We start from the raw sequence: 8,895 nt of genomic DNA on the forward strand, positions 1-8,895 counted from the left end.
TCGGTAGCTCCTCTTTGCCCTTCATGCATTTCCTCCTCTTCTTCGCAAAAGACGGTGGCGGTGGTGAGAAGCTCTCCTTCTCCCTCTTTCTCTCTTTCTCTCCCTCTCCCTCCCAAACACACGATGTAGTTAGCTCTCTCTTTTGTTCCCTCTTTTTATCTTTTGCACAAAATGTCACACTTGGTTTTCTACCCACTTTTTTTATTTGAGTACCGTCGCTATTTGCGACATCGTTATTTTGCGTCGGAAATGACCATCGCCATTCCCCTATATCCTTGTAGTGTGGTGTGTGGCAAAAGTGATCTCATCTTCTTCTCTCTTTCTTGTTTCTTGCTTGTGTATACTTGAGAGAGGGAGTGTGAGGAAGTGAGTGTGTGAGGGTGAGGGATCTTGGAGAAACAGCTCTTCATCATCTCCTCTCTTCTTCTTCTCTCCTCTTCTCTTGTCTTATCTTACGTGCATCTATGGAGGATGGAGCTCGAAGGAGGAGACTTTCGGTTGCTTGAGCTTGCATCTCGAATCATGGAGCTACCAACATGCTTGAGGGAGGAGGCTACTCATTCAGGCATCAAGGTAAGCTCACTACACTCCCACAGGATTGAAGGTGCGTCGACTAGGTGAGAGATAGCCATTTGTGCTCACTTGAAATGCTTGAAGAAATAAGCAATCCGTGGGTCTTAGCAGTTGAGCATGAGCTCCATTTGGTTCCATTTTTGGGACCAAGAGATTCAAGCTTGAGAACTTGCACGTCTCAAATCGAGTGGTGAAGTAGGATTGTATCCTCAAACTGGTGCTTGATATAGGTAGGAGATTTGGGATTTTTAATCTTTAAAAAAAATATTCTGGGTTTGATAAGCAGACAAGTAAGAGGAATCATTTCGTTACTTATGTTTTGATTTTTGTTACATTTAGAGTAGGATAGGATCAAGAAATTGAAGCAAAAAGCTTTAGGGTTTCTGTTGTAAAGCATGCCAAAATAGGGAAAAATCAAGGAAAAATTGGACTTGCAATCCATTGGCAAGGCATGAGCACTAACGGGGCAACACTCTGACATTAGAACAAGGGTTTAAGACCCAAGGAAGGCAGGTGGAAGGCTCATTTTTAGTTTTGTAAAAGAGAGAGAGAGAGAGAGAGAGAGAGAGAGAGAGAGAGAGAGAGAGAGAGAGAGAGAGAGAGAGAGAGAGAGAGAGAGAGAGAGAGAGAGAGAGAGAGAGAGAGAGAGAGAGAGAGAGAGAGAGAGAGAGAGAGAGAGAGAGAGAGAGAGAGAGAGAGAGAGACTTGAAGCTTAGGGTGAATCGATCGACTTCCACAAGAGTTTTTCATGCATGTCAGGTACATAGAACCCTCCTTGTGTATGCAAGCTCCTTGCATGTGGGTGTGGCCAAAATCGTTGCCAGAATTGATCTTTTGTTGTCTTTGTTTGCATGCCAGTGGAATCAGACATGGTTCACAAGGGTCTGATTTCTAGAATCAAACACTCAAACGTCTGATTCCTAGAATTTGGACATTCGGATTAACTTAATTTGTCCAATCAAACATTGTCTGTCGTCTAATCTCGCAAATCAGACTAGTCCGATCAAACGACCGATCGGACATTCACCCTGTTCGATTTAAATGATCGAACTCATTAAAATTAGACACTTTCAGAGGCAGACTCAGACACTCACCCATCGACTTAAACATGCCAGAATCAGACCAATTAAAATTGGACACTTAAAATCGAATGTCCGACTCTGAGAATCAGACATTGTCAAATCAGACCAAAATTCTAATATGAAAAATTGAGCAAACTAGCACATCCATGGCAAGGTAGAACACCTCTTACATCTGGGAAGGCTTCAAAAGCTTTATAAGTGCAATTGACCTTAGAAATCGCAGTAGAATGACTAGACACAATCTCTTACATTCACATTATCTTTTAGTCCCCATTAGAGTCGTGAAATTGACCCCCCCAGATCCCTCGTTTGACCTTGAGCATGACCTTGAGCAAGCTAAACAATGTAGAATAGATTCTAGAGACTAGAGAGAGCAGCCAGTGAGATTGAGTGTAAGATCTATTTAGTCAAGATCTTAGATCGGAGTGTGGAAGCTACATTCATTATCTCGTGTTTTTATCAGCATTATTTTTGACACTTGAAGTGCACACGGAAAAATGCAAAGCCTGATTTTGCACAATGCACAGAAAAGAGCACCACACACACTCTGAGTGAACATAAATGGAGGATTGACTATCAATAAAAATGAACACACTCAAACTTAATAAACAGAACAAATCCACCAATAGGAGATGACTCTCAAACCTAGATAGGGGATCAAGCAACCCCAATTGGTAGGACCAAGTGGAAGACATGATGCAATAAGACAGACGCTTCAAAGGAGTAATATCATTGGGAGTGCGATGCTGCTCAGCTTGATCAACCTCATTGATAACTTGATGGAGCAAGATACCGCAGACATGGTAGAACATGGTATAAACTGCAAAAAAAAAGAGCTCGACCTGGGAGATTTCTTGGCCAAAATCGAGCACATGGTGGATGCATACGACGCACAAACCATACTAGACCACCATGGAAGGCCATCAGAAGACATCATAGCAGACCTCGAGGTAGAACATGGTATAAACTGCAAAAAAAAAGAGCTCAACCTGGGAGATTTCTTGGCCAAAATCGAGCAGATGGTGGATGCATACGACACACAAACCATACTAGACCACCATGGAAGGCCATCAGAAGACATCATAGCAGACCTCGAGGAGGAAATGAAGCTAACACGAGCAGAGCATAAGTACCATACAGCTAGCACTAGCAGACTAGGAGACTACAATAGGGAATCGAAATGTGAGAGGTTGATAGCCCTAGCAAATAAAAACCAAACAAGACAGAACACTAATAGGAAAAGAGTGCTCGAGACATATTTGACATTGAGTGAGCTTCTCATGAAGAGACTAGTAGACAACACGTCGGTAGAGAAAAGTATGACAACATTAGTAACATCATTGCTTGTAGGATTAGAAGTTACCCAAGGCTCCAAGAGCCAATCAAGGATCTCGTGGTTGTGAAACAACTAGACAAGTACTAGTCGAGAAAATATGACCCATATAGCTTTGTAGAGCAATTTGAGCAGGTTTGTGAGGCTAACAGTATCACAGATCTTGCTTAGCACTCGTAAGCTTTTGGAATTTTTGTAGGAGACAAAGGACAGATGTGGTACACTAGTTTAGACAATGCTGTATGCAATGACTTTAGCACCCTTAAGAGTCTCCTCATCAAGACATTCTCTGAGGCAATATACTCTAACAACCTCATGGTTAGATAGATAAATGTTAATCAAAAGGACAAGGAGGATATTCGAGACTAGGTCACCCATGTGCAGAGCCTCTTCAAGAGAATCCCAACTACGCAGAGAGACCTAGTGAGTGAGTAGTCTCCATAGTGTTCATAAGTGGAATTTAAAGCGAAGAGCTTTACAATGCCTTGGTGAGCAACTCAAACATGCAAAGGGATGTGCTAGTAGCTAGGGTCTTCGAAGAAGCCATATGAGTGGATGATCTGCTCAAAAAGAGAAGCTCAAGACCCATAACCCGAGATATTGCTGCTCTTGAAACCTCAAAAAGAACTCTGACCATTGGTGAAGGATCCAACCAAAGCACCCAAGACAAAGGAAATAATATCGATCACAGTCGAGAGTTACCAGATGTGAAGCTAGAGTTGGATAAGCTACAAGAGATGATGAGAAGACCTACATGGTCACATGTCCAATGTGTGTATTGCAGTGGAAACCACCTTCCAATTGATGAGTGTCATGACCCAAGGTCTTAACCTTGTGCCAATTGCAGTAGATTGGGCCATGACACCATGCACTACACACTGCCATGGAGACTCCCATATTCGCAGCCTTACGACCAACCTTACCTAGGGAATAGGCCTTCAAATCTCTTCGGGATAGGAGCCCCATTGGCCCTTCCAACACCTACCGATACAAAGCCAACCATCCCTAGGATAGAGATCAATCCCACAGGCATACCTAGGTTTCCTGGACCCTACATAACCCTTCCACCGAGTGACGCTCCACTTCGATATATGGAGGAACCAAATGATGAGGAGCTTTATGTGAAGCCCTATATCTCGTACGATGAAGAGGGAAATCTAGTCCTTATGGAATATTGACCAATGCGGGTGATGGTGCTAGGAAGAAGGAGAGGCAGAGGCTTAGGAGGGTAGACCCAAGAACCAATTTCTTGTTGGGACTTGTGGACACCCAGGACACATCTATTTGCATTGCTCCTAGAGGAGCAAGCTAATCAAGATAAGGTGGATCCCAGATGTGCTGAGTGCAGAATCACTCACCTTTTTTCCAATTTTCCTAGACGGAAACCATCCACTGGTTCAGCTATCATGCCAAATGTACCATTTGGACTGTTTGAATTTGAAACACATGGCATGGAGGCCATGCCCATCCTATTGCATGTCATGACCCATGCGTAGACGAAGTACGCCGTGTTGAGATGGCAAGCTTAACACGTGCGGAAATTGATGATGGACCACTTGGCTAGATGGGTTTGCACGTCTACACTTAGCACGTTGGTGGTCATTACGATACTCACATGGTCACTGACTTATCACTTATTATATTTAGTTTATTACACCTAGCTATAGCTAGCAAAGATATAGTGCCAGTCGATTAGTGTAGTCTGTTATGCACTTTTTGACTTAATAGGACACTTTTCTTTATGTTTTATATTATCTATACTTTGGGTACACTGTATATTGTGTGGAAGAAGAAGAAGAAATCAACAAGAAAAGGTTTTGGCCTCCATCTCTCTTCTTGTGTTCTTGAGTGAGCTTGCTCTTGTGCATACAGTGTGTGTTTAGCGCAGCAACTCAAGAAAGTCCCCCCATTACACGATTCTTGATATGATATCAAAGCCACACCATGGAGAGAGGCTGATTTTGAAGGCTGAAGTGAAGGAAAAGAAGTAAGGTTCGAGCAAGCAAGAAATGGGTAAGAAGTTATCACATTCTCCCACTCTTTCTCTTGGATAGTGCATGTGGAGGCACCGGAAGCAAGGTAGAGTGAAAATCTCATATTGCTGTGAGATTTGGCGTGAAAGCAAAGCATTGTATATTCTACAAACCATCCCTTTAGGGCTTTCCCACAATTGTTTTAGGCATCTAAGGCCATTTTAAGCCCCGTTTTAGAGCTGCAAGATTACGGACAATAGTTTCAAGGTATATTGTGATTTCAATTGTATTGATCGAACGTGGGTGCACATGTTACATATTTTGAGTCTGTAAATTTTTAGGTTTTTTCTAGAAAGTAAACATAAGGTTTATCTACAAACAGGTTGCAGATTACATGTACTATTGAACAATCAGTGAAAAAGGTTTCTTGGTGTATTACTATGCACTTGTTGTGAAAGATTGTAGAAGACTAGCTTGATGTGTTGTATCCTTTTTTGTAATAATGGCAGAGAACAGTGGAAAGCCCATTATTGAGAAGCTCGACAAGAACAACTACCCTTTGTGGAAGTTTTGTGTGACGAACTTCCTCATTGGAAAGGGCCTTTATGAGTTTGTTTTAGGGTGAAGAAAAGGAGCCAGAGTTGGGTATCCCTCAATGATGAATTAAAGGCATGGAAATAATGGAATGCAAAAGACAAAAAAGTAATGTATTGGCTATCTACAGTCATTGATAATACTATGCTGGGACATATCAAGAATGCAAAAAATTCACATGTAGCTTGGACAATTTTTGAGAACATGTTTTCAATAAATACAAATGTACGAAAGATTCAACTCAAGCAAGAGTTGAATACATTGAAGAAAGGGAAAATGTATGTCAATGAGTATGTTTTGAAGATGAGGAGCATTGGAGATGCTTTAGCAGTGATTGATGCAATGCTTGATGATGATGATTTGGTTTCATCCACTTTGAGTGGCCTTAATAATGAGAAGATATGAAATCATTTGTTGGTTTAGTATATGTACAGAAGCCATTTTCAGATTTTGATGAGCTGGTCTCTCTCATGATTACCGAAGAGATCAATATATAGGGTTACTCGTCTGAAAGAAATGGTGAATAGACCCAAGCATTTTACTCAACTTTAGGAAGGGAACATGGTAGATCCTCTTTGAGAGGCCATGGTATGGGACATGCGGGCGATAACCAACAAAACAGGTTCAATTAGCAATTTGGTGAAATGCAAATTTCAAGAGGCCGAGGAAACTTTAGAGGCATGGGGAGCTCTAGAGGAAGAGGTAGATGGTAGAATAGAGGTTCTGGAAATTTTGCTATTGTTTGCCATTATTGTTTGTGGTTTCATCTTCCTTGTAGATTTGCTCTTCTACCAGCGTGGAGGCTTTCCCTCCCTCAGCAGATCTTGCAACACCTCTTGGTGCTATCACAGTGGTAGCTTCTCCCTAGGTCCTCAAGTTGGGATGCTTCATCCACCAATTTCTATCAAGATGACTGCTGGGCAGCCAATTTAGAGGAGAGAACACAGATTTGATAGTTGGTACAAGTCTCCAAGTAAAGGTGTCACCAGCTGAGAAAAGGCCACTGGGCTTGTATAGTGTTGAGATGATGTTGGGGTTGTTAATGGAGACCAAAATGAAGTGGTAATGCACTACAGTTGTTTGTTATGCAACATATGATGAATGCAATTATAGGAAAAGGGACATATGATGATGTATGGTATATTAATTCAAGTGCATCTAATCATATGACCAGTCATGTTGAATGGTTTGTAGAGATACAGGACCTACAAAATCCAAGTTATGTGTAGATGGCGGGGCGATGATTCATGCCACCCAATTTCACACATTGGAAAGGTTCCCTTGTCCTTTTTTGATAGCCAGATAAAGAGTCTGACAGATGTATTACATGTCCCATCAATCACAAATAATTTAGTGTCTATTGGCCAAATGGTAGAGCAAGGGTTGCAAGTTCGATTCAATGTAAAAGGTTTTTTTGTAGAAGATTTTAATGATAAGTGCAGGTTGGTTGCAAAAGGAAGTAGATTTGGCCACATATGTTCACTTTAGATGCTGAAATTCCTACAATGGATGTTATTATGTATGCTAAAGAAAAAGGAGTGGTTGCAGACATTGAAATATGGCATAAATGTATTGGACATACAAATGTGCAAAGGCTAAAATTAATGTAGTCCAAAGGATTGGTTATAGGGTTGCCTTCTTTTAGAGTTGCAGAATTTCATAAAGTCTATGAAGCATGCTAGTTTGGTAAGCATGTGAGACAACCCTTCTTGCATGACAGAGATATGAGCAGAAATATACTTGATGCATTGCATACAGATGTTTGGGGGCCTACATAGAATGTATCGGAGTCCACCTTGGGTTATCCCTCTATATAACGTGCATTCAAATGGTTTTTTTAAAACCCCATTTTTAAAAAAATTGCACCATTTTATATACCCCTTTTGTGATTTTTGAAGGAAATATTCATATTCCTTTTGAAAATATAAATTTTGAGTTGAGGTTCATTTTTATAACCCCTTCTATATAATTCAAATTAAAACACAATGCCACACTACTTTACATCAAGTTTTTTCATGATAATTTGAGTTGAATATCCAAATACTAGAGTACATAGTCTTGTACACTTTTATAACCCTATACAAGAGCCACCCACTAGAGGGTAACTCCTCTTTGGGAACCATACACAACAACCATAGATAATCATGGCCTAAATTGTGGGTGCAAGAGCCAAGATAAGATACAAAGTCATGAGCTTGAGTAGTAGATACAACAAAATATACAAGGGACATATTTTAGACTAGCTTAAGACAATAAATGATACCAATTGCACGTTTAGAGAGATTTGGAGGGGTTCTCATGTGAGTAAAAGTTTCTATCTTTGAAAAGGTGAATATATCCCATATAAGAAACACCCATTACATGGATTTTCTAGACCCATGGATCTATTTACACAACATAAAACATAGATTTTCCTTTTAGGACCAAGACCATGGCTCAATATCAAATTTTAAAGAATCTTGTGATGATGTGAGAGCCTCCCCTTTATGAAAGGCTTTCTAGAAACCAATGTATTTCCCAACTTTAGGCATAGCATCATCTTAACCTTCACCATAGAAACAAGTGATAAACTAAAACATCAAGAATCCATATGAATTTTCAAGATAGCCCCAATAAAAGCTTGTGATTGTAACCTCCAACCCATGCTTGTAGTTCTTCCATGTGGTTGAAGACCCCATCTCTAGTATACTTGCCCATGTTGCTTGACAAAGGGGAAGCCTATTTCTTCTTATTTCTTACTATTGGCAGTTGTGGTGTTGCCTGAGATTAGAGTGTCATTGGGTGGGCTAGAGGCATGCATCGTCCTCTCTCTTGTCTAATGATTCTCTGCCTCTCACAGGTGGACTACTAGAGAAAACTCATATTTGTATGATTAGAGATTATATCTATACAATTGAAACAAATGGGTTCTGTGGAAACAACCTGTGTAAAGATGTAGTCCAAAGTTATTTTAAGAGGGCAAGTAGAACTACTGTTCAATCACAAAAAAGGTCTAGAATTGGCCACATTGAGAGTTCGAGGTCTGACACATGTACACTACCTTAACAGAATTAACAAATATACTGGTTTGTCCAGTCACTAAACAAATCAGAAAATTCACAATATTAATTGATATGTAAACTGCTTCACTTGATGGCTCCAGAATCTGCAAGACTTGCCTAATGTTATTAGATAGAACTTGATGGGTGCTGTAGGGAAAGAAGTCGTTAATGACAATGACAGATGTTGAGGTTACTAAAGGGCCTGATTGTGGATTACAACACAAGCTACCAAAAAATTAGTAACATACATAAAGATTCTAGTGTATACCTTTACCACCATTGCATTTTCTTGCCTACCC

The sequence above is a fragment of the Lygodium microphyllum genome, chromosome 18 (genome assembly GCF_053477565.2).
Source record: "Lygodium microphyllum isolate KBCC chromosome 18, Lygodium_microphyllum_v1.1.10, whole genome shotgun sequence".
Lineage (NCBI taxonomy): Eukaryota > Viridiplantae > Streptophyta > Polypodiopsida > Schizaeales > Lygodiaceae > Lygodium > Lygodium microphyllum.